The sequence below is a fragment of the Dendrobates tinctorius genome, unplaced genomic scaffold, assembly GCF_039654945.1.
Source record: "Dendrobates tinctorius isolate UK_male_01 unplaced genomic scaffold, ASM3965494v1 ptg000388l, whole genome shotgun sequence".
Taxonomy (NCBI): domain Eukaryota; kingdom Metazoa; phylum Chordata; class Amphibia; order Anura; family Dendrobatidae; genus Dendrobates; species Dendrobates tinctorius.
In genome coordinates this window covers 2168839-2191335 of record NW_027362054.1, presented here as the reverse complement: position 1 = coordinate 2191335, position 22497 = coordinate 2168839, and positions in this window count along the sequence as shown.

Genomic DNA, 22497 nt, shown 5'->3' with positions numbered 1-22497 from the left:
CATGTGCCCTGGGACTTAATTCCCAGGGACGGGATAGTACGTCACAGCGATCAGCGGCGCTCACAGAGTGAGCGCCGCTGATCGCGGCCGGGTGTCAGCTGACTATCACAGCTGACACCCGGCACAATGTGTCAGGGGCGGTCCCGCCCCCGACACATTAACCCCTGGCACACCGCGATCAAACACGTTCACGGTGTACCGGGGGTTAAAGGGAAGCATCGGCAGGGAGGGGGGCTCCCTCCGTGCTTCCCTGAGCCCCCCACAGCAGCGCAATGTGCAGCGCTGCTGTGAGGGGCTCTTTCCCTCCAGGTCCCCGGATCCAATACGGTGACAGGGGCCTGCAGGGAGCAGGCTTCCTCAGTGCCTACAAAGCGCAGGCAAGGAGGAAGTCTGCTTCAATGCCTGTGACAGATTGCTGATCTGTCACAGGACAGTGATGTCCCCCATGGGACAATGTAATAAAGTTAAAAAAAAGTGTAAAAATAATTTTTTAAAAATCGCTAAATAAATTAAAAAAAAAATTCCCTAATAAATTCATTTTTTGGAAATAAAAAAAAGTAAAAAGTACACATATTTGGTATTGCCGCATCCGTAACGACCCGCCCTATAAAACTGTACCATTAGTTAATCCCTTTCGCGAACACCTTAAAAAATAAAAACGAAGCAAAAAATAATGATTTATTATTATACCGCCGAACAAAAAATGCAATAACGTGCGATCAAAAAGACGCATATAAATATCCATGGTACCGCTGAAAACATCATTTTGTTCCGCAAAAAATGAGCCACAACACAGCATCATCAGCAAAAAAATAAAAAAGTTATAGCTCGCAGAATAAAGCAATGCAAAAATAATTATTTTTTATATAAAATTGTTTTCATTGCATAAAAGCGCCAAAACATAAAAAAACTACATAAATGAGGTATCGCTGCAACCATACTGACCCAAAGAATAAAACCGCTTTATCAATTTTACCGCACGCAGAACAGTGTAAACGCACCCCCCAAAAGAAATTCATGAAATGCTGTTTTTTGTTCATCCTGAGTCTCAAAAATCGGAATAAAAAGCGATCAAAAGATGTCACGTGCCCGAAAATGATACCAATAAAAATGTCAACTTGTCCCGCAAAAAATAAGACCTCACATGACTCGGTGGGTCAAAATATGGAAAAATTATAGCTCTCAATATGTGGTGATGCAAAAACTATTTTTACAATAAAAAGCGTCTTTTAGTGTGTGACAGCTGCCAAACATAAAAACCACCATAAATAGTAAATCAAACCCCCCGTTATCACCCCCTTAGTTAGGGAAAAATAATAAAATTTTAAAAATGTATTTATTTCCATTTTCCCATTAGGGTTAGGGCTAGGGTTAGGGCTAGGGCTAAGGTTAGGGCTATGTGTTGTGAGTTCATTTTCCCCTTCGTCACTGAGGTCTGGTGAACTCCCTATTCTGGTAAAGGAAGGTAATGAGCCTGATTATCAGGCACCTGAGCCTAATGAGGATGACTGATTGAGTGGAGTCACGGACTGGATATAAGGCTGCCGACGCCCTTCTGCCCTGCGGGTGATTTCTCTGTGGACTTCTAGGACACCAGTCTGATTCCTGCTCCTCTAAAGCTAAGTTTTCTGCTTTGCCTGTTAGCATTTGTGTTTTGTATTTGTTTTCCTTGCTTTTCTGGATTCTGCCATTCCCTGCTGGGGTGAGCTGAATCTCCTTTTGCCGGTTGCTCTGTCTTCAGAATATTCCTGAGTACTGACATAGCTTTTTTGAAGCCTAGCGTCTTCAGGGCCTTTTTCACTGTCAGTCTGTTGGCTCTTATTTTCATAGGGTTTTTCACGGATTGCAGACAGCAGCCTTCCTGTCCTTTCCTATCTAGTTAGCTTGGGCCCCGTCTTTGCTCAGTCTATCTTTCTGTCTGTGTAAGTGTTTTCATCTTGCTTCACCGTCATATTATGTTGGGAGCTGCCTATTGCTTTGGGGTCTGATCTGGGGCAGTTTAGATTTTCCCCTTTCTTTCTTTAGGCCTATTTAATTCTCCGGCTGTGATCGAGGGGTCTAGGGCATCGTAGGAACCCCCCATGGCTACTGTTAGTTGTTGTGGATAGGATCAGGGGTCTGCAATCCGATAGTTGCCAACCTCTCTGGTTTTCTGGACTTAGCTAGCATTGCTGTTTTTGCCTCCTACGGTGACTCAATCATAACAGCTAGGGTTAGGGCTGAGATTAGGGTTAGGGTTGTGTTGGGATTAGGGTTGGAGTTAGAATCAGGTGCTCTCAAAACGCAACTTGGCGTCTGATCTCAATTCCAGCCGATTCTGCGTTGAAAAAGTCAAATGATGCTCCTTCCCTTCCAAGCTCTGCCATGCGACTAAACAGTGCTTTACCCCCACATATGGGGTATCAGTCTACTCAGGACAAATTGCAAAACAACTTTTGGGATCCAATTTCTCCTGTTACCCTTGGAAAATAATAAATTGGGGGCAAAAATATCATTTTTGTGGAAAAAAAATATGATTTTTTTATTTTCACGCCCGGGCATTATAAACTTCTGTGAAGCACTTGGGGGTTCAAAGTGCTCACCACACATCTAGATAAGTTCCGTCGGGGGTCTAGTTTCCAAATGGGGTCACGTGTGGGGATTTTCAATAGTTTAGGCACATCAGAGGCTTTCCAAACACACATGACACCCGCAGACCATTCCATCAAAGTCTGCATTCCATAACATCACTACTTCCCTTGCGAACCCCGACGTGTGCCCATACAGTAGTTTTCTCCCACATATGGGGTATTAGCGTACTCAGGACAAATTCGTCAACAACTTTTGGGGTCCAATTTCTCCTGGTACCCTTGAGAAAATAAAAAAATTGGGGACTAAATGATCATGTTTGTGGAAAAAATACGATTTTTTTATTTTCACGCCCGGGCATTATAAACTTCTGTGAAGCCCTTTGATTGTTCAAAGTGCTCACCACACATCTAGATAAGTTCCTAAGGGGGTCTAGTTTCCAAAATGGTATCATATGTGGGGGGTTTCCACTGTTTAGGTACATCAGGGGCTCTCCAAAGGAAACATGACACCCGCAGACCATTCCATCAAAGCCAGCATTCCAAAACGTCACTACTTCCCTTCCGAGCCCCGACGTGTGCCCATACAGTAGTTTTCTCTGACATATGGGGTAGCAGCATACTCAGGACAAATTGGACAACAACTTTTTTGGTTTGGTGTCATTTGTGGGGGGTTTACACTGTTTTGGTACATCAGGGGCTTTCCAAACGCGACATGGTGTCTGATCTCAATTCCAGCCAAAAAAGTAAAATGGCGCTGCTTCCCTTCCGAGCTCTGCCATGCGCCCAAATAGTCGTTTACACCCACATATGGGGTATCAGCGTACTCAGGACAAATTGCACAATAACTTTTATGGTCCTGTTACCCTTGGGAAAATAAAAATGTGGGGTGAAAAGATCATTTTTGTGGAAAAAATATGATTTTTTAATTGTACCGCTGTACGTTATAAACTTCTGTGAAGCCCTTGTGGGTTCAAAGTTCTCACCACATATCTAGATAAGTTCCTTGGGGGTCTAGTTTCCAAAATGGGGTCACTTGTTGGGGGTTTCTACTGTTTAGGTACATCAGGGGCTTTCCAAACGTGACATGGCGTCCGATCTGAATTCCAGCCAATTTTGCATTGAAAAAGTTGCTCCTTCCCTTCTGAGCTCTGAAATGCGCCGAAACAGTGGTTCTGTTATGATTCCACCACACGGCGGGGGAAGAAGGTGCCACTGAACTCCACCCCCCACTGACCCTACCTACTTGCCGGTCCCACCCTAGCCGGTGGGCGACAACTGGGCGGCGGTCCCTACCTCGGCGTAAGTGCAGGGAGCTACAGTGAGGGTAACCGAGGGTGGAATGAGTGCAGGACAACCTAAGGGAGACAAGCAGCAGCAAGGAGGGTTACTAGCGTGAAACTAAAGAGTGAATGAATCTGAAGGGTAAAACCACGAAACCCCAAACTAACACAAAAAATACTAAGCTTTCAGCAAGACAAAAGCGGAAAGTTGGAGTCCCAGAGGTACTCAACGAAAGAGAGACCGGGAGGCTGTCTGAGGTAGTACCGGACAGCGCGGTAGGGAAAGCAGGAATCCGTACCACAGAAGAATCACCGGCAAGGAGTGAAAGCCCTGTGGAGTGCTAAATAGGAAGAAGGCGGGACATAAGCACAGGAAACAGTGAAGCAGCCAATCACCAGAACGGAGGAAGAACGATGAACGAAAAGGAACTAGTTGATCAGAAACTGTATATTAAGACTGGTTGTGTGGCACAGCCAGTAAGGCAGCGAGACTTGCTGTGGAACAAAGACTAGACCCCGGTACGAATCCTGACATTACCCCCTCCTTTATGAGGGGCCCCTGGACCCTCTCTCAGGGAAGGCTTCTCAGGAAAATTGATATGGAACCTCTTACATAACCTGGGAGCATGAACCTCAGAATGAGACACCCACGACCTCTCCTCAGGGCCATACCCTTTCCAGTCCACCAGGTACTGCAGGACCCCACGAACTTCCCTGGAGTCCAGGATCTTTCTTACCTCAAACTCAGGGTGACCAAGTACAACAACAGGAGCAGGAGGTGTGTCAGCCGGACAAACTGGAGGTACATAAGGTTTTAGGAGAGAGACATGGAATACCCTATGCACTCTCATCGCCTGTGGGAGGTCCAATTTGCCAGAAACAGAGTTGATTATCTGAGATATTTTAAAAGGACCAATGTACCGGGGAGCCAGTTTACCAGAGGGGACTCTTAGTTTCAGATTTTTAGTAGAAAGCCACACTTTCTCCCCAACTTCAAAGGAAGGACTTCTCCTCCTTTTCATATTAGCAAAGTGGCACTGTGACTCATGAGCCTTTTTGATGTTGCTTTGGACTTGCTCCCAAACTGACCGCAGATCAGAGGAAACAATCTCTACCTCAGGATTGTCCGAGGGGTCCTCAGAGAAAGAGCTGGATTTAGGGTGAAATCCCATGTTGCAGAAGAAGGGAGATATCCCTGTGGAAGAGTTCACCCTATTATTTATGGCAAACTCTGCCAGAGCAATAAAAGATGCCCAGGTCTCTTGCTTATTAGCCACATAGCAACGTAAGAATTGTTCAAGGGCTTGATTGGCCCGTTCTGTCTGCCCATTGGTCTCCAGGTGAAAGGCCGATGAGAAAGCAAGGGAAACGCCAATTTTACTACAGAAAGCTCTCCAGAATTTGGAGACAAATTGGGTACCACTATCTGACACAATATTAGAAGGAATTCCATGCAGCCGCACCACATGATTTAGAAACAAGGGGACCAATTGCTTGGCGGATGGTAATTTGGGTAAAGGAATAAAGTGCGCCATCTTACTAAAGCGATCCACCACAACCCACAAGGTAGTCATTCCCAGGGAGGAAGGTAAATCAGTAACAAAGTCCATGGAAAGATGGGTCCATGGCTTGGAGGGAACAGGTAGAGGACATAGTTCTCCCAAAGGCCGTGAGCGGTTAACCTTAGACCGGGCACAAATGTGACACGCCTTGACATAGGCAGTGGCATCCTGGCGTAAAGTCGGCCACCAAAAATTTCTGGAGATTGACTCCATAGTACCAGAGATACCAGGGTGACCTGAAAGAGGAAAGTTGTGGTGTTCATTCAGCAGTCTCAAACGCAAATGACAGGGAACGAACCATTTATTATCAGGAGAGCCGGACGGAGACAAATGTTGAAATTGCTTAACTTCAGCAAACAAATCAGAGGAATTAGCAGCCAAAAATACTTTATCAGGTAAAATGGGAACAGGTGGGATGTTTGACGGTTGTTCAGGCAAGAAGCTTCTAGATAGCGCGTCTGCTCTGGCGTTTTTGCAGCCGGGTCTGAAAGAAATCACAAAATTAAAACGTGAAAAGAACAACGCCCACCTTGCCTGTCTTGGATTAAGCCGTTTGGCCGTTTTGAGATATTCAAGATTTTTATGGTCGGTGAGGACAGTAACAGGATGCTTGGCCCCCTCCAGGAAATGCCGCCATTCCTCAAAGGCCAATTTTATAGCGAGCAGTTCCCTATTCCCAATATCATAATTTTTTTCAGCTGGGGAAAACTTCTTTGAGAAGAACGCACAAGGTTTCAAATGAGTCAAAGACGAAGTCCCCTGTGAAAGTACTGCCCCCACCCCTGCCTCCGAGGTGTCAACCTCAACAACAAAGGGTCTCTCCTGATCGGGCTGGGTAAGAACAGGAGCAGTGGCAAAGCTCTCCTTAAGAAACGTGAAGACGTCCACTGCATCTTTACTCCAGTTTACCAAGTCGGAACCTTTCACAGTAAGATCTGTGAGAGGTTTCACCACAATGGAGAAGTTTTTTATAAACTTGCGGTAAAAATTGGCAAACCCCAGAAATCTTTGAAGGGCTTTCAAAGATGCAGGACGAGCCCAATTAAGAACCGCTTTTACCTTCTCCGGCTCCATTGTGATGGCCTGGGGTGTCAAAATATGACCCAAAAAAGATAGACTTTGGACCCCGAAAATACACTTTTCTTGCTTGGCGAAAAGTTGATTATTGCGGAGTACCTGGAGTACATCCCTTACATGATTTAAATGTGAGTCCCAGTCAGGAGAGAACACCAAAATATCATCCAGATAGACAATTACATAGCGGCCAATAGCATGTTGGAAAATGTCATTGGTGAAATTTTGAAAAATCGCCGAAGCATTGCACAGCCCAAAGGGCATAACCAGACACTTGAAGTGGCCCTCGGGGGTATTGAAGGCGGTCTTCCACTTGTCGCCAGCCTTTACACGAATGAGATTATACGCCCCTCTCAGGTCCAACTTCGAGAACCATCGAGCCCCCTGAACCTGGTTAAACAGGTCCGGAATCAACGGTAGTGGATATTGGTTACGGACAGTTATTTCATTAAGACCTCGGTAGTCTACACACGGCCTAAGTCCTCCATCCTTTTTACTGACAAAAAGGAAACCTGCGGCCAGGGGTGAGGTGGACGGACGGATATGCCCCTTTCTTAGAGCCTCCTGTACATACTCACGTAAAGCTTCTCTTTCAGGAGGAGATAAATTATATAGGCGTCCCTTAGGGAATTTACAATTGGGAACCAGATCGATAGTACAGTCATAGGAGCGAGGAGGTGGCAACCGCTCAGACTCCTTCATAGAAAAGACATCTGCGAATTGGCCCAAAAGATTCTGAAGAGAAGCTTGTACGGAGACGATACCACAAACGTGTGTTAACAAGCATTTCTGTGAACAATCTGCACCCCACTTCTCTAATTCACCAGAAACCCAGTTAATGTTGGGTTTATGGAGCTGGAGCCATGGAAGCCCCAGTATGACACTAGTTGGGAGGTCATGCATAACCAAAAATGACAGCTGTTCCACATGCAGTACACCAACCTGAAATTATAGCAATGGAGTACAGAGACTAATCTCCCCACTTGCTAGTGGGGTGTTATCAATACCAACTAATTTAGTGGGGTGAGCAAGTGGAATTAAAGAAATACCCAAAGAGACAGCAAACTCATAACACATAAAATTAGCAGTAGGCCCTGAATCAATCATGGCAACTCCTTCTCCCTTAGAGGAGGTGAAAGCAATAGAAATTGGCACTAAGAGTCTCTTAGAACTTAAAGGAATTACCTGTCCACCCACAGGCCTAGGTGGTGTATTCCGAGAAGATTCCTGTGGAGTGCCAGGGCGCCGCGGGCAATCTTTTATCCAGTGCCGAGGATCCCCGCAGTAAAAACAGGTTCCAAGTGCGTGGCGTGGACGGCAAGGACTAGGATCTGTGGTAGCTTGCATGGCTCCCAATTCCATAGGTTCGGCAGCTGGCAGATTCGGAACAGCTGGAGTGACCCTAGAGAAAACGGAAACTTGCGCTGCTGCCTGCTCCGATCTCCTCGCCCTTAACCTGCGATCTATTCTGACCATTAAAGCCATCAGCTCCTCCAGAGACTGGGGCAGGGTGTAGTGTACCAGTTCATCCTTTAGGGCTGGTGAAAGGCCCCGCTGAAATTGATTCCGAAGGGCGGGATCATTCCAACGGGTAGCTAAGCTCCATCTACGAAACTGGGTGCAATAAACCTCTACCTCCTGATCACCCTGGGTCAGGGAGGTAAGGTTTGCCTCGGCCAAAGGGACTTGGTCAGGCTCATCATAAATATTCCCTAAGGCTTGAAAGAAGTTGTCTACTGAATCACGGAGATTTGAATCTGGCGGCAGAGAGAAGGCCCACTCTTGGGGTCCCTCCCGTAAGCGAGAGATTATGATACGGACTCTTTGAGCTGGGGGGCCAGAAGAAAGAGGTCGTAATTGAAAATATAATTTACAATTTTCTCTAAAAGAAGCAAATTGGCTTCTATCTCCGAAAAATGGCTCGGGTAAGTTAACTCTAGGCTCAGAATTAGTTGTCCCTGCAACGGCAGATGCTTGAATTTGCTCCTGACGCTGGACCTGCGCAGCAAGATCTTTCACCAGCTGAGTAAGACCCTGCATTTGATTGACTAAAGAGGTCATAGCGTCCATAGGGACGGCCGGTGATTCTGTTATGATTCCACCACACGGCGGGGGAAGAAGGTGCCACTGAACTCCACCCCCCACTGACCCTACCTACTTGCCGGTCCCACCCTAGCCGGTGGGCGACAACTGGGCGGCGGTCCCTACCTCGGCGTAAGTGCAGGGAGCTACAGTGAGGGTAACCGAGGGTGGAATGAGTGCAGGACAACCTAAGGGAGACAAGCAGCAGCAAGGAGGGTTACTAGCGTGAAACTAAAGAGTGAATGAATCTGAAGGGTAAAACCACGAAACCCCAAACTAACACAAAAAATACTAAGCTTTCAGCAAGACAAAAGCGGAAAGTTGGAGTCCCAGAGGTACTCAACGAAAGAGAGACCGGGAGGCTGTCTGAGGTAGTACCGGACAGCGCGGTAGGGAAAGCAGGAATCCGTACCACAGAAGAATCACCGGCAAGGAGTGAAAGCCCTGTGGAGTGCTAAATAGGAAGAAGGCGGGACATAAGCACAGGAAACAGTGAAGCAGCCAATCACCAGAACGGAGGAAGAACGATGAACGAAAAGGAACTAGTTGATCAGAAACTGTATATAAAGACTGGTTGTGTGGCACAGCCAGTAAGGCAGCGAGACTTGCTGTGGAACAAAGACTAGACCCCGGTACGAATCCTGACAGGTTCCCCCGCACATATCAGGTATCAGCGTACTCAAGACAAATTGCACAATAACTTTTGCAGTCCAATTTCTCCTTTTACCCTTGGTAAAATAAAAAAAATTGAACCTGAAGTATTTTGTTTGTGAAAAAAGTTAAATGTTCATTTTTTTAAATATTCAAAAAATTCCTGTGAAGCACCTGAAGGGTTAATAAACTTCTTGAATGTGGTTTTGAGCACCTTAAGGGGTGCAGTTTTTAGAATGGTGTCACTTTTGGATATTTTCTATCATATAGACCCCTCAAAGTGGCTTCAAATGTGATGTGGTCCGTAATTGTGCTGATGTAAAGTAAACATGTGGGAAATGTTACTTAAGTTTTTTGTGTGTCGTATCTCTGTGATTTAAGGGCATAAAAGTTGGAAAGTTGCGAAATTTTCAAAATTTTCGCCAAATTTCCTTTTTTTCACAAATAAACGCAAGTTATTTGAATGAAATTTTACCACTAGCATGAAGTACAATATGTCATGAGAAAACAGTGTCAGAATCACCGGGATCCATGGAAGCATTTCAGAGTTATTACCTCATAAAGGGACAGTTGTCAGAATTGTAAAAATTGGCCCGGTCATGAACGTGCAAACCACCCTTGGGGGTTAAGGGGGTTAAAGACCCATCCACATTTCATCTTCAATGCCCTTCCTGATATAAGGAGGTTTGCACTCAAAATCTCACGATACATGGCCCCATTCATTCTTTCATATACACGGATGAGTCGTCCTGGTCCCTTTGCAGAGAAACAGCCCCAAAGCATGATGTTGCCACCCCCATGCTTCACAGTAGGTTTGGTGTTCTTTGGATGCAACTCAGCATTCTGTCTCCTCCAAATATGACAATTTTTGTTTCTACCAAACAGTTCTACTTTGGTTTCACCAGACCATATGACATTCCCCCAATATTCTTCTGCATAATCCAAATGCTCTCTAGCAAACTTCAGACAGGCTTGGACATGTACTGGCTTAAGCAGGGGGACATGTCTGGCACTGCAGGATCTGAGTCCCTGGCGGCATAGTGTGCTACTGATGGTAGCCTTTGTTACGGTGGTCCCAGCTCTATGCAGGTCATTTACTTGGTCCCCTCATGTGGTTCTAGGATTTTTGCTCACCGTCCTTGTGATCATTTTGACCTCAACCATGAGATCTTGCGTGGAGCCCCAAATCGAGAGAGATTACCAGTGGTCTTGTATGTCTTCCATTTTACTTATTACTGTTCCCAGAGTTGATTTCATCACACCAAGCTGCTTGCCTATTGCAGATTCAGTCTTGCCAGCCTGGTGCAGGGCTACAATTTTGTTTCTGGTGTCTGTCGGTCTTTATCATAGTGGAGTTTGGAGTGTGACTGTTTGAGGTTGTGGACATTTGTCTTTTATACTGATAACAAGTTCAAACAGGTGCCATTACTACAGGTAATGAGTGGAGGACAGAGGAGCCTCTTAAAGAAGAAGTTACAGGTCTGTGGGAGCCAGAAATCTTGCATGTTTTTATGTGACCAAATACTTATTTTCCATGATAATTTGAAAAATAAATGTTGCCAAATCAGACAAGGTGATTTACTGGATTTGTTTTCTCATTTTGACTCTCATAGTTGTGGTCTACCTATGATGTTAATTACAGGCCTCTCTCATCTTTTTAAGTGCGAGAACGTGCACAATTGGTGGCTGACTAAATGCTTTTTTTCCCCACTGTATTGTATCCCAACTGATTGTGCTGTATAAAAGATTTCTCCTTTAGAGACAGTCCTTATATATATATTTTGTTTAAAAACCTTGCTTTTAATTATCAAGATATTCCTGCCCTGAACTTATTATGCATCCTTCAAGTTTTGGTATTTACATATATGCACATATTAGCCTATAAAGGTGCTTGTATTATATATCAAGTTAATGTATTAAGATACAGCTTTAAATATGGATATTGCTCCCTTTCTTAGAGGTCCCTTCATAGTCTATTCTCTTAAGCACCACTTATGTATTTTATATATATTTTTATATATATATTTAATATATTTAAGACCTTGTTTGTCCTTCTTATGTCCAGAAAGCATAATTACAGTATTATTTTCACCTTTACTCCATTCACGTAGCCAATTCATATAAAAATCTCACTTTAATTATGTTTTCACATTCACATAGTTTACATATCGGTATCATTGCACCATTCCTTTTAACATTACAAACTATCATCAGGGTAGCATACTCACTACTTGTGTTCACAATCTTTTCTATCAGCAGTCTATGAGCACGTATCGTTCCTATACTACCGGGTTTCTAAACACTGTCAATGTTCAGCGTGCAACCTCCGGCGCGCATTCACAGCTTGCCCAGTTGCTGATCCTCTGTGATGCGGATACAGGAGCCCAGAGCGCAAGCATCGTCACCATAACGGCGTATGTCCGCTTGCATTCTGGGGCCGTCGATCTGCAGATCCAGACAGTGATGGTGGTGTGGCGTCCCTGAGGCTCAGTCGCCATAGAGGTACTGCACCTTCTCCTAAGATGTAGTGCCCCACCACCTAGGGAAATGGGGGCTCCTTTCCACACTCCAACACTCGCATCCCACACAGCAGGGTAGTTGTCATGATCCAGTTTTGGATCTGACAGTTTAAATGGTTAAGTTGAACTTTTTTTCCTTTGGCTGGGTGCCAAAGTGACGTGATTGCCCCCGGTGGCCATTAGAATTACTACACGTGGTGTTTCATTCTAAGTTGCCCGGTGGTGGTTAGTGGTATCGCACGTTAGTTTAGGTTTAATATGCACGTAATTAGTATTCAGGTGTGACGCTCTATAAAAGAGTGTCAGGTGGGTTTAATCACTGCTGGTGATATTGTGTCATTTTGAAAGCAAGCCTGGGTGAAGATGGAGCTGAACATGAGTCCTGCACGGCCCAGCCAGAGGGGACGAGTGGCAGCTATGTGGTCTGCAAGAAGGACTGGCATGGCGTGGTGGAGTCGCAGTTTATTGTCAGCAGGAGGTGCTTGCATGGCTTGGTCGAATGGCGACTATGGAGAGTTGCACTCAGCATGCTGGACTTGGTTGTTGAAGAGCTGGACTCAAACATGCTTGACTTCTTGGCAGAGGCTGACTCATCTTTGAGACTCTGTTACTGGACTGCTGCAATTGGTGATGGACTCTGCTCCAAGGCTGCACTATGGTGAAGGATCCTGTTATGGTGATGGATCCGGGTGGAGGAGAAGATGCACGCAGGTGGTGGGCTCTGTTGCTAGGAGCGTACGCAACAGAGCAAAGCTAACTGGTATTTCCCCTGTATTGTCGTCTTTCCTCATGTGTGTTTAGTGCAGTGGTGGGATTAGTTTCCGCACCGACCAATTCCCTCGTGAAGGTTTAGGGTCAGGGCGAGCAAGGGTTTTAAGGTACGCGTGCGGCACCCGGTGTGGAACTGGCATAGGGAACGTTAGGAGTGCAGGGACACTGGCTCAGGGGAGCTCAGGAGGTCTCCACGCCCTATTCCCTATCGCAGGGCCCACCATTGTTAATGTTACCCAGGTTCCCCCTTTTATTATTTAAATTCGCCTTACTGGAGGCGGGGTTTCCAGACTACTGTATGTATAACGTGTAATACCTAAATTCACCAGTTGGAGGCGGCGTATCCAGCTGCACGTTTTATTATTTAAATTCGCCCCACTGGAGGCGCTGTATCCAGGGTCACGTGTGTCATATGGGTTCACCTTGCGGTACTCGCTGCGTCTCTCTCTCCTCCTAGACATTAGGAGTGCCTTGGTGGTTTCCTGCATGGAACACTGGATGTGCTGGGAGGTGGGTGGAGTTAAAACATATAAAAGATGGGGAAAGTTTAGAATTACAGGTCAGTCTGACGGGAAGTCAGGCGAGAGGAGGTCAGTCTGAAGTCAGTCTGAGGGGAGTCTGGACAGTCAGTCAGGAGAGTCTGAGGACAGGTCCGAGAGGAAGGAGATCCCTAGAAGAGGGAGAGAAGAAAGAGTGCTGCAGCTGCCTCAGTGATCTGAGCCAGCAGGCACGGGAAAGGAACAGAAGAAGAAAGACGTAGAACTGCAACCTAAGCTTCCATAAGAGTGAGAAGGATCAGCACGGGACGAAGGAGTAGGAGAACAGAGAGGAGTTGTGGGCTGGAAGAGGAACCCTGCCTATAGGTTCTCAGCGCAAGGCCGGGGCCCGGTCCCCGAGGTTGTATGGACGCTTATAGTTCTGCAGCAGACACCGGTGGGGTAGTTGGCTGTAAATGCACTACTCCCAACTTAGACTCGGGGCACAACAGCAACTGAATAGAGAGCCAGGACTCCGAAGAAAGGGGTCCCCGTCAGAGGCTACAGCTGTCTGCCATACGAGTAGAATTGCTAGGAACATCTGACAGGAGGAACTCCAGAGTACCACGGTACTGGAGGGCTTCACAATAAAAGACGCATTGGCGGAGTCGTTCAGGAAAGGTACATGGTGGCGGAGTGTTGGAGAGGAGAGCCCTGACTTGCCCGGAAGGTTGACTGAGTCTCTGCCCCGGAGGACACGGCATGGAAGCGGGCACCAGTGTGTACCACGAACTGTGAGTAAAGCGTTGAAACTGCAAGCCCTGGTGTCCTCCATTCATTTGTGCACTAACATCTTCAGCACCGCTACACCTGGGTATCAATCCCCTCACCGCTTGTGCCTCTCCTCTAATCTTACATCCACACTGCCCTGGGACTAGAGCTCCACCTGTGGGGAGCTACACCATCTTTGCTGCACCATCTTATCAGTCCCAGTGGAACTGCGTGCAGCGTTGGCTTAACATCTTACTTGCCAAACACCACAGGTGGCATCACAAACTGTTCACATATACTATATCACAAACCACCATTGATTTGGGCGCCCAGGGCCATGGACCGGGTCACCGCTGCTGTGACACATTTCCCCTTGCCACCGGCCCGGTACCGAGTACCCCACAGCCCTGGGAGGGCGACCCAGTGGCCAGTTGTGCATGTGCCATAAACGGAGCTTTTTACCACACACAGATTTTTCAATTAAATAGGTCTTTTCGGCGGTCACATGAGTTAAGCCTCCTGACACACACACCTTCGCAGTGGGTCTCGGTGATTGGCTACTTACCTGGATATAACCAAGGTTATTCCTCCCCCAACACATGCCTCCTGAAGAAGTATTGATGAAACGTGCTTTGGGGTGACAAGGTTTATCCAGACAGACATAACCACATGTAATGATCCCATGCCTTAGAGCCTTTCAGGCCTGGTTCTTTGCACTCAAACATTTGCACTTGAGTCTCTATGCCGCAATAGATTTTTCTTTATGTATCAATCTGCATATTATTAGGAATTTTTCCTGCTTGTGTCATTTTGATAGAATAAGTGTTGACTAGCTAATTGCATCTATTTGGCAGTTGATTTATTTTGTCTAGCAAAAAATTTAAGACTGACTTGTGTGAATAGATACAGATAAGCTCTTGTAGCAATTTTGGCAGGTGGATGGTGGTTTTGCTCTGTGCCCTTTTTCTGTCTGCATTCCCATGTATTCTGCCTAGCAGTCTTTGTGTTTTTATAGTAAATTTTAACTTAAGTCAATAAAAGTGTTATTTTACGACTATACTCCCTGAGCCCTCAACTCTATGTTTTTCAGTTTCTATGTAATCTATATGAGTTATTGTCTGTCATTTTTATCCATTTGGACATTTTTGTGTTACTGTAATTGTGCACACTGCAATAATTCAGCTTGAGAATAAGCCATCTTCTGGAATCTTCATACATGCCTCTGCAGTCGAGTTCAAGCTATCTCATTAAACCACTTTGTGTGAGTATTGGTACATAGAGACAGCCTAGAAACTGTATCTCAGGAGCGCTCTACACTCGCAGCCTAGTTATGTAGTCAGAATAATCTTTCATTTTTTCTGACTCCCAAAATAAATATGACAACACAAGAAAAATTGACACAGTGATGTAATAGTACAATAATGTACACAAATGTAATGTGCACAAACATGTCCTAATGCAGGTAAAAATATTACAACATAAAGAAAAAAACCACAATGATATCATCACAGGATTTTACAGAAGAGTGGTAATGGAAAAGCGATGATGTAGTCGGTTACCATGGGACCTCATAGATAAGCATGGAATATCATTCTCTCTTCCCTTCATTCCTAATAATCATTAACATCACTTTGCTTCTGTTTGTAGAAGGGCCCCAAATTCCACATTTTGACAAAAAAACCAGCAGCAGAAACCATGAAATAATCTATTGATTTCTGTTGCTGATTTGCAGTTCAATCTGCTTTGAGTCTGCATGCGGCTAAGCCGTATCGAATGATGGGATATCACTTATCAAAGCAATCTTCAAACCTGTTGTTGTAAAATCTACGACTGTGTGAACTGCAACTTATTTGATTTTGAGATCAAATGACAAGTTTGTGGGTCATTGTCACTCAGTTTTTGCTGATGAATAAGCACTGAAATGCACATTAATGAAACTCTGTGTGAATGTTAAGTTTGCATCAAACATCCTCATGCCCTTCTTGGATCGCAAAATATTTAATTACTGAAATAGCAATACCCTCTTCAAGTGAATATATATCATGCTTGATATTGTTACATGGATGTCAACATTGTATTTTTCCTCATAGTAAAAGTATTCAAATCTCTGCTGCCTCGGTTGCACGGGGTTCATGAGTTGTTATTTTCAATTTTAGCCACAAATTCTCAACTGGGTTGAGGTCTGGACTCTGACTAGACCACTGCAGGACAATAACATTCTGACGTTAAAGCCAATAAGGTGGAGCTTTGGTTTGTGTCTAGGGTCAATTTGTTGCTAAAACATAAATCTCCTATGTTGCAGCTCTGTTACAGACTGCAGCAGGATTTCTTCCACGATTTCCAGTCATGTTGTGACATTCATTGTTTCACTCTGCCTTCACAATTTTTCCAGGTCCTGCTGCAGAAAGCAGCACCTATTACACAATTGAATGTAACTCTCCAGCATTTTGTTTTTGCATATACTGCTTGCCTGCATTATTATAGATGTGTAAGGATAGGTATATACTGTGTTTGCGTCCACTGCCAGGAGCATAGGCTCAGGAGGTATCTGCCTGAAAGTGGTCATAGTGAGGATGGATGCCTAGGCATCTGTCCACTATAGGGATACATTGGAAAAAAAAAAGCATATACTGCATGGCATATGTTTCTTTTCACTGTGCCTCTGTTAAGTGAAGTGTAGTCTCTACGTTTTCCTATTCAGCAAAACAATAAGCAGATGCATACCTGCCAGACAGGCTGAACAAACACACTTTTGGCCTCCATTTCATGAACGGATGCCTAAAGCCCCCGTCACACTAAGCGACGCTACAGCGATCCCGACAACGATCCGACCTGGTAGGGACCATTTCTGCGTCTCTATGTGGTCGCTGGTGAGATGCAAAACAGTCAGATCTTCCCAACGATGCAGCAACGATACAGCGACCCGTAGCGACCTTTATAACGATGTCGGCAGCCGTTGGGACCCTGTCACATGACAGCTACTCTGATGATTCAGACCTTGAATCAAAGCAAATCCACGCCTATGTGTCTTGCTTCTAAGTCGCTAACGAGGTCGTTGGTAAGGTGTCAAACATACCGATGCATGCTACCCAGCGGGACCTCAACGATCAAATAAATGTCCAGGTCATTCTGACACGACCAGCAATCTCACAGCAGGGCCTGGTCGCTGCTACCTGTCAAACATAGCGAGATCGCTGCTGAGGTCGCTGTTGCGTCACAAAACTTGTGTCTCTGTAGCGATCTCGCTAGTGATCTCGCTTAGTGTGATGGGGGCTTAAGAGAATATTATAGTATTCATTGGGAAAAGCTCCCGAAGAATACTGCAGGCTATGCGCACAGACATAATATGCATATATTATGGGTAGAGATGAGCGAATATTTCAAGGTTCCGTTCGGCTCGCGATCGCCGAATTTACAATATTCGCCGATTTAATCTTCAATTAAATCGCCGAATATAGCCGATCATACTCAGCACAAAAGCCAGTGCTTCCCAAGCTGTGTGACAGCGTGGAAAACCCCAGCGTAGCGCTTCTGAACGGTGGTGAAATCATCCCTGCCAGTCAGAGAGCCACGGTTTCCCACGCTGTCAGAAGACAGCGTGAGCGCTCAGCTGTAATCAAAGGTAAAAAGTTTACCTCCGGTCACTGGTGTCAGCTGATGGGACTACAACTGCCATCAGCTGACACTTGCTGCCGCTAATAACAGCGAGAGCTGGAGCGGCTGATGGGTCTATTCATCAGCGACTCCTGCGCTGTAAGTAATTTAAAAAAAAAACACGGCGTGAGTTCTCCTGTATTTTTGGTAACCAGTCAGGCAGAAATCACAGCTGGGGGCTGCAACACTCAGCTGTCAGCTTCAACAAGGTTGGTTATCAAGAATAGAGGGGTTCTCACAATAGCTGGAGGCTTGCATTCTCACACTGGTAAGGTGTCATGGCTATTGACCCCCCCCCAGCCTAAAAATAGCATCCCGCAGCTGCCCAGAAAAGGCACAAAATTAGATGTGCCAATTCTGGCGCTTTGCCGGGCTCTTCCCACTTGCCCTGTAGCTGTGGCAAGTGGGGTTCATATTTGTAGGGTTGATGTCACCTTTGTATTGTCAGGTGACATCAAGCCCTGAGGTTAGTAATGCAGAGGCATCAATAAGACCACCCCATTACTAACCCCATAGTCACATTGCATAGAAACACACACACCAAGAATAAAGTCTGTTGCCACCACTGGCCCCTCTTCCCCCATTACTGGTTGCGCCACTATTACCTCCATGCCCTCTGCTGCCTGCTCCTCCATTCCTGTCCTTCGGTCCTGCCGTGCTCCCCCACTGCTGGAGCCTCCAGGACTCGGCACATACGCTCTGGCACTCTTGGAGGGCGGTCACGTCTCCTCCAAGGTCCTGTAGCTTTTCGGATGTCCTGACCCAGGTGGCCATGCCCCCTCCCAGGTCCTTTATACACTTGAATATCCTGACCCGGAAATCCCAGCAGCCAATCCGGGTAAGGTGGGGGTTATTTGAACCTGCTTCCTCTTTCCTGTGGCGTCTGGTTATTGTTTAAGCTCCTGCTTCTGTGACCCAGGCCCATGTCTATATTCTGTGTGCGCTATCCTGCACGTCCATGTCCTTGTACTCTGCCTGTTGCTCTGCTGTGCCTCCTGACACAAGCTCAGTCCCTGTACTCTGCCTTGTACTCTGTCGTGCCTCCTGGCACAAGCTCAGTCCCTGTACTCTGCCTTGTACTCTGTCATGCCTCCTGGCACAAGCTCAGTCCCTGTACTCTGCCTTGTACTCTGTTGTGCCTCCTGGCACAAGCTCTGTCCCTGTACTCTGCCTGGTGCTCTGTTGTGCCTCCTGGCACATGCTCTGCTATACTCCTGTGCTCTGTTCCGTATGTCCGTTCCTAGTGCCCCGGTGTTTGTCAGTCTCCTCAGTTACCCTTCTATTCCATGTCTCTCCCACTATCTGAGCCATCCCTCTTGGTATCGGCTACCGTGGTATTAGAGATCCCTAGGCCTGTCCCTGACGATCCCTGTATAGGGGTCAGTCTTCACTAGGTCGGCTTGCCCTGGGCAATCTGTTCCACGGTCCAGAGGGTCCACTCTTATTAGCGCGCCTCACTGAGACATTACAAAGTCGTTTAATTGAAAAAATGACAGACTCCTTTAATAATTTTAATTAAACCATACTTACAACCTTTCTTAATTCCACCAAAGCCCTCATTTTCCTGTAATAAAACTAAAATAAAAAAACGACAATATACCATACCAGTCTGCTGTTCTGTCCCACGCCATAATCCACGTCTGGGGGAGAAATAGTTGTCAACCTGGACCAAAGCGCAGGCACGAGGAAGCCTTCTGCACTGTCTGTGACAGATCGCTGATCTGTCACAGCGATCTGTGATCTGTGAAGTAAACATATGTGAAATGTTATTTATTAAGTTTTTTGTGTGCCATATCTCTGATTTAAGGGCATAAAAATTCAAAGTTGGAAAATTGCGAAATTTTCAAAATTGTCGCCAACTTTCTGTTTTTTCACAAATAAACGCTGAAATTTTACCACTATCAAGAAGTACAATATGTCACGAGAAAACAATGTCAGAATCAGTGGGATCCATGGAAGCGTTTCAGAGTTATTACCTCATAAAGGGACAGTGGTCAGAATTGTAAAAATTGGCCCGGTCATGAACGTGCAAACCACCCTTGGGGGTTAAAGAAGACAGTCCGCGGGGGTATTACGTGGTCGCGGTAACCCTCTTAAGCGAGGATGACATGGGGCTTTTCCCACAGCCGGAGCAGACTGCCTCACAACCATCTACGTCCCGCGCTGCATATCTCCCCTGGATGGCACACAACTCTGCGGCTGCAGAGTCGTACACCAGTAGCCACCGACAGCGGGATTCGGCTACGGATGCGACGGACAAATAAAAATTGAGCTCATTGCGCCTGAAAATATACTACGGAGGGACTTTTCCACGTCCCTGTAATAAAAAAGCCCCACTCTATGGGAAGGACACGGCCGGATGGCCAATGTGAGTGTTAAAAATATATATTTTTTTATTATTTCTTTTTGTTGCACCTGTTGTGCCCCTTCTGTTGGAAAAGCAGAAACTGCCAGAAAAGTACTGGGCGGCCTGAACCATGAGCCACATGTTTGAGAAAATCCAGAACCATGGGCCACATGTTTGAGAAAATGATGATGATAATGATGTTTTCCTCACTAGTGGGAAAGTCTGCTCCCCTTAAGGAAAGGGGGAGTCCTACCTCAAAGAGACTGATGGCTCCAAAAAATAATGGGCCGTATGATGTAGATATGTTATATATATACTGTATATATATCAATGCACAACCTGGAGGACTGTGAGCCAGGTTTGCTCTTTCTAAGTAAGGACTGCGGTGCGCTCTTGTACCGATTGTCACCATCCATTTTTGGATCTGTGTCAGTTTGGGTTTCTCAGATATAAACTTTTTTCCTTTCAGGCCATTGGGGGTTAATGTCAGTTTTTTCCCTCGGTGGCTGCTGGTGTTACTACATGTTTAGTTAGTCTGCGTGTGCTGGTGGTGACCACTCCCACCTTCCTATATAAGGTCACCTGGTGCATCAGCTGACTGTTGGTTATGACAGGTCCTTTTTGGATACCAATCGTGGTGAAGACTGGAGCTACCTTGTGCAGTGGTGGTTGAGCTTATCGATAGCAGTGGTGGTTCTGCTGAAGAGAGGGGCTTTCTGGAGCAGTGGTGATTCTGCTGAAAGCTGAGTTCAGGAGCATTACTCTGCTGCATGGTGCATCGGCAGCAGAGAAAGCTAAGGCAGGGCCAGTCACATATTGTGACATTATAACCAACCGCCCATTTTTTCTGGTGAGCCATGGCCCAAATGCAGACTTGTGTCCAATTGCTTCAGACCCTCACTGAGGAGCGTGGTGTGCTGCGTGGTGAGGTGGTGCAGCAGCTGCAGCAGTTGGTGGGGTTCGGGGACTCAGCTCAGGTTCAGGCTCAACCAGAACCTAAATTATCTCTCCCAGACACAGGTTTTCTGGAGAGAGAGATAATTTTTTGTTTTTTCAGGAGGCCTGCAAGCTAAAAAAACAGGCTCTGCCCTCGTTCATTAGGGAGTGTGGATGGTAGGAGTGGTGGAAGACACTAAATAAAAAATATAAATAAAGTGCCTTCGCCACTCGGGGTCCACCGTGCGGTGGATGGAAAAAACGCAGCTAGTAGATGCAGAGCACTATGGCGGTAATGTGCACAGGGTTGGATATCACCAAGGTGCAAATTAGCAGTCTCTGTTATGGACACAGAGCTGCAATGGCAGACAATGGAACTGAAAATGCTGAGCCTGTTAATAGCACAGGTACTCAGCGGCACACATGCGGTAACCGGTCACCGGAGTAGTTATAAAAATAGCGTCACTACATCCGAAAGGACCTACCGTAACTGGACGTGTGAGTGGTGTCGCAACTGCGAACGCTGGGCAGGACTGCAAGCGCAGCGCAGCGTAAACTGTGCCGCAGAGATGGCACTGCTATATTGCAAGCGCGATGCAGGACGCTAGCTGCTGAGGTAGATGGAGCATAGGCGCGCTGGCGCTAGCTCTGCTACTGGCTTAACCCAAACACTAACACAATCGTATTATCAGAGGGAAGGGGTTTCTTAATAAGTCAGTCACCAGTCCAAGCATCCATCAGCAAACACACAGCAGCAAGTATGAAAAATACTAGCGCATGGCGGAACAGCCATGCACACTTTTTATAGTGAACGGGTCCTTCTGGAAGTCCCCAGAGCCCTGGGCTGAACCAAAGGAATCAGGAGCAGGACCTGAGCACCTGACTCCTGAACTCCAATGGGAGCTTATCCCATGAGCATGCTCAGAAGAAGGGACGAAGGACTTAGCCTCCGGAGAGAGTTGCTGTAAAGCAATCTCCTCTGCAATCTCCTTTGCATTAAACACAGAGCAGGAGACTGCAGCATGTGAGGGTCTAGATTCCTGCCTGGCAATGGCCGAAATCTGACTCCTAACATTACCCCCCCTCCTAGGGCCCCCCCTCCCTGAACCCTCCGATCCACCAGCCTGTGCCCGACAGTGGCACAGACCTCAGACTCGCCCAAAAGCGAGCCTGATGTCCTGGTAGGTGAAACAGTGAACCGGGACACACGACAGGCGTCAGCGGAGACCAGATCGCCGGGTTTGAGGAGGGACACCCGAGAGACAATGGGAGCGGGAGTTTCAGGGAAACGCCTCCGTGTGTCGACGGCCGTCGCCACACCCCGTCTGGGTAGGCTATCCCGAGCACAAAAAGTGCATGCCCGAATAAACCTCTTCATATCCCGAGCCCTGTGCGGCCACCAATACGAACCGGCCAGAGACTTCATGGTCTGCATATAGCCACGGTGGCCATCCGCATTGGACGCGTGTGCCCACGCGAGAATTTTGGGCCGCTGGCGAGGAGGGACAAAAGTCTTGCCGACCGACTCACAGTTAGACCATTGCGGGGCGCTGTCTTCCTGGGAAGCAGCGAGTAGATGGTGACAAGCGCACATGGACTCTTGAGCCGGGCGTGTCTCTGATATGGCACGAGACACCTCCATGGGCTCGGGAGGTAGAACCTCTGGCTTGGGCAGCTCCAGAGGCTCAAAAAAGTTGGGAGCCGGAGTACTTCTCCGTTTGGAGTGAGCACGCTCCATGCCAGGCTCCGAAAAACGGAGGTCGATACGGGAAGAAATGGAGATTAGCTCCTCCAGAGTGGTAGG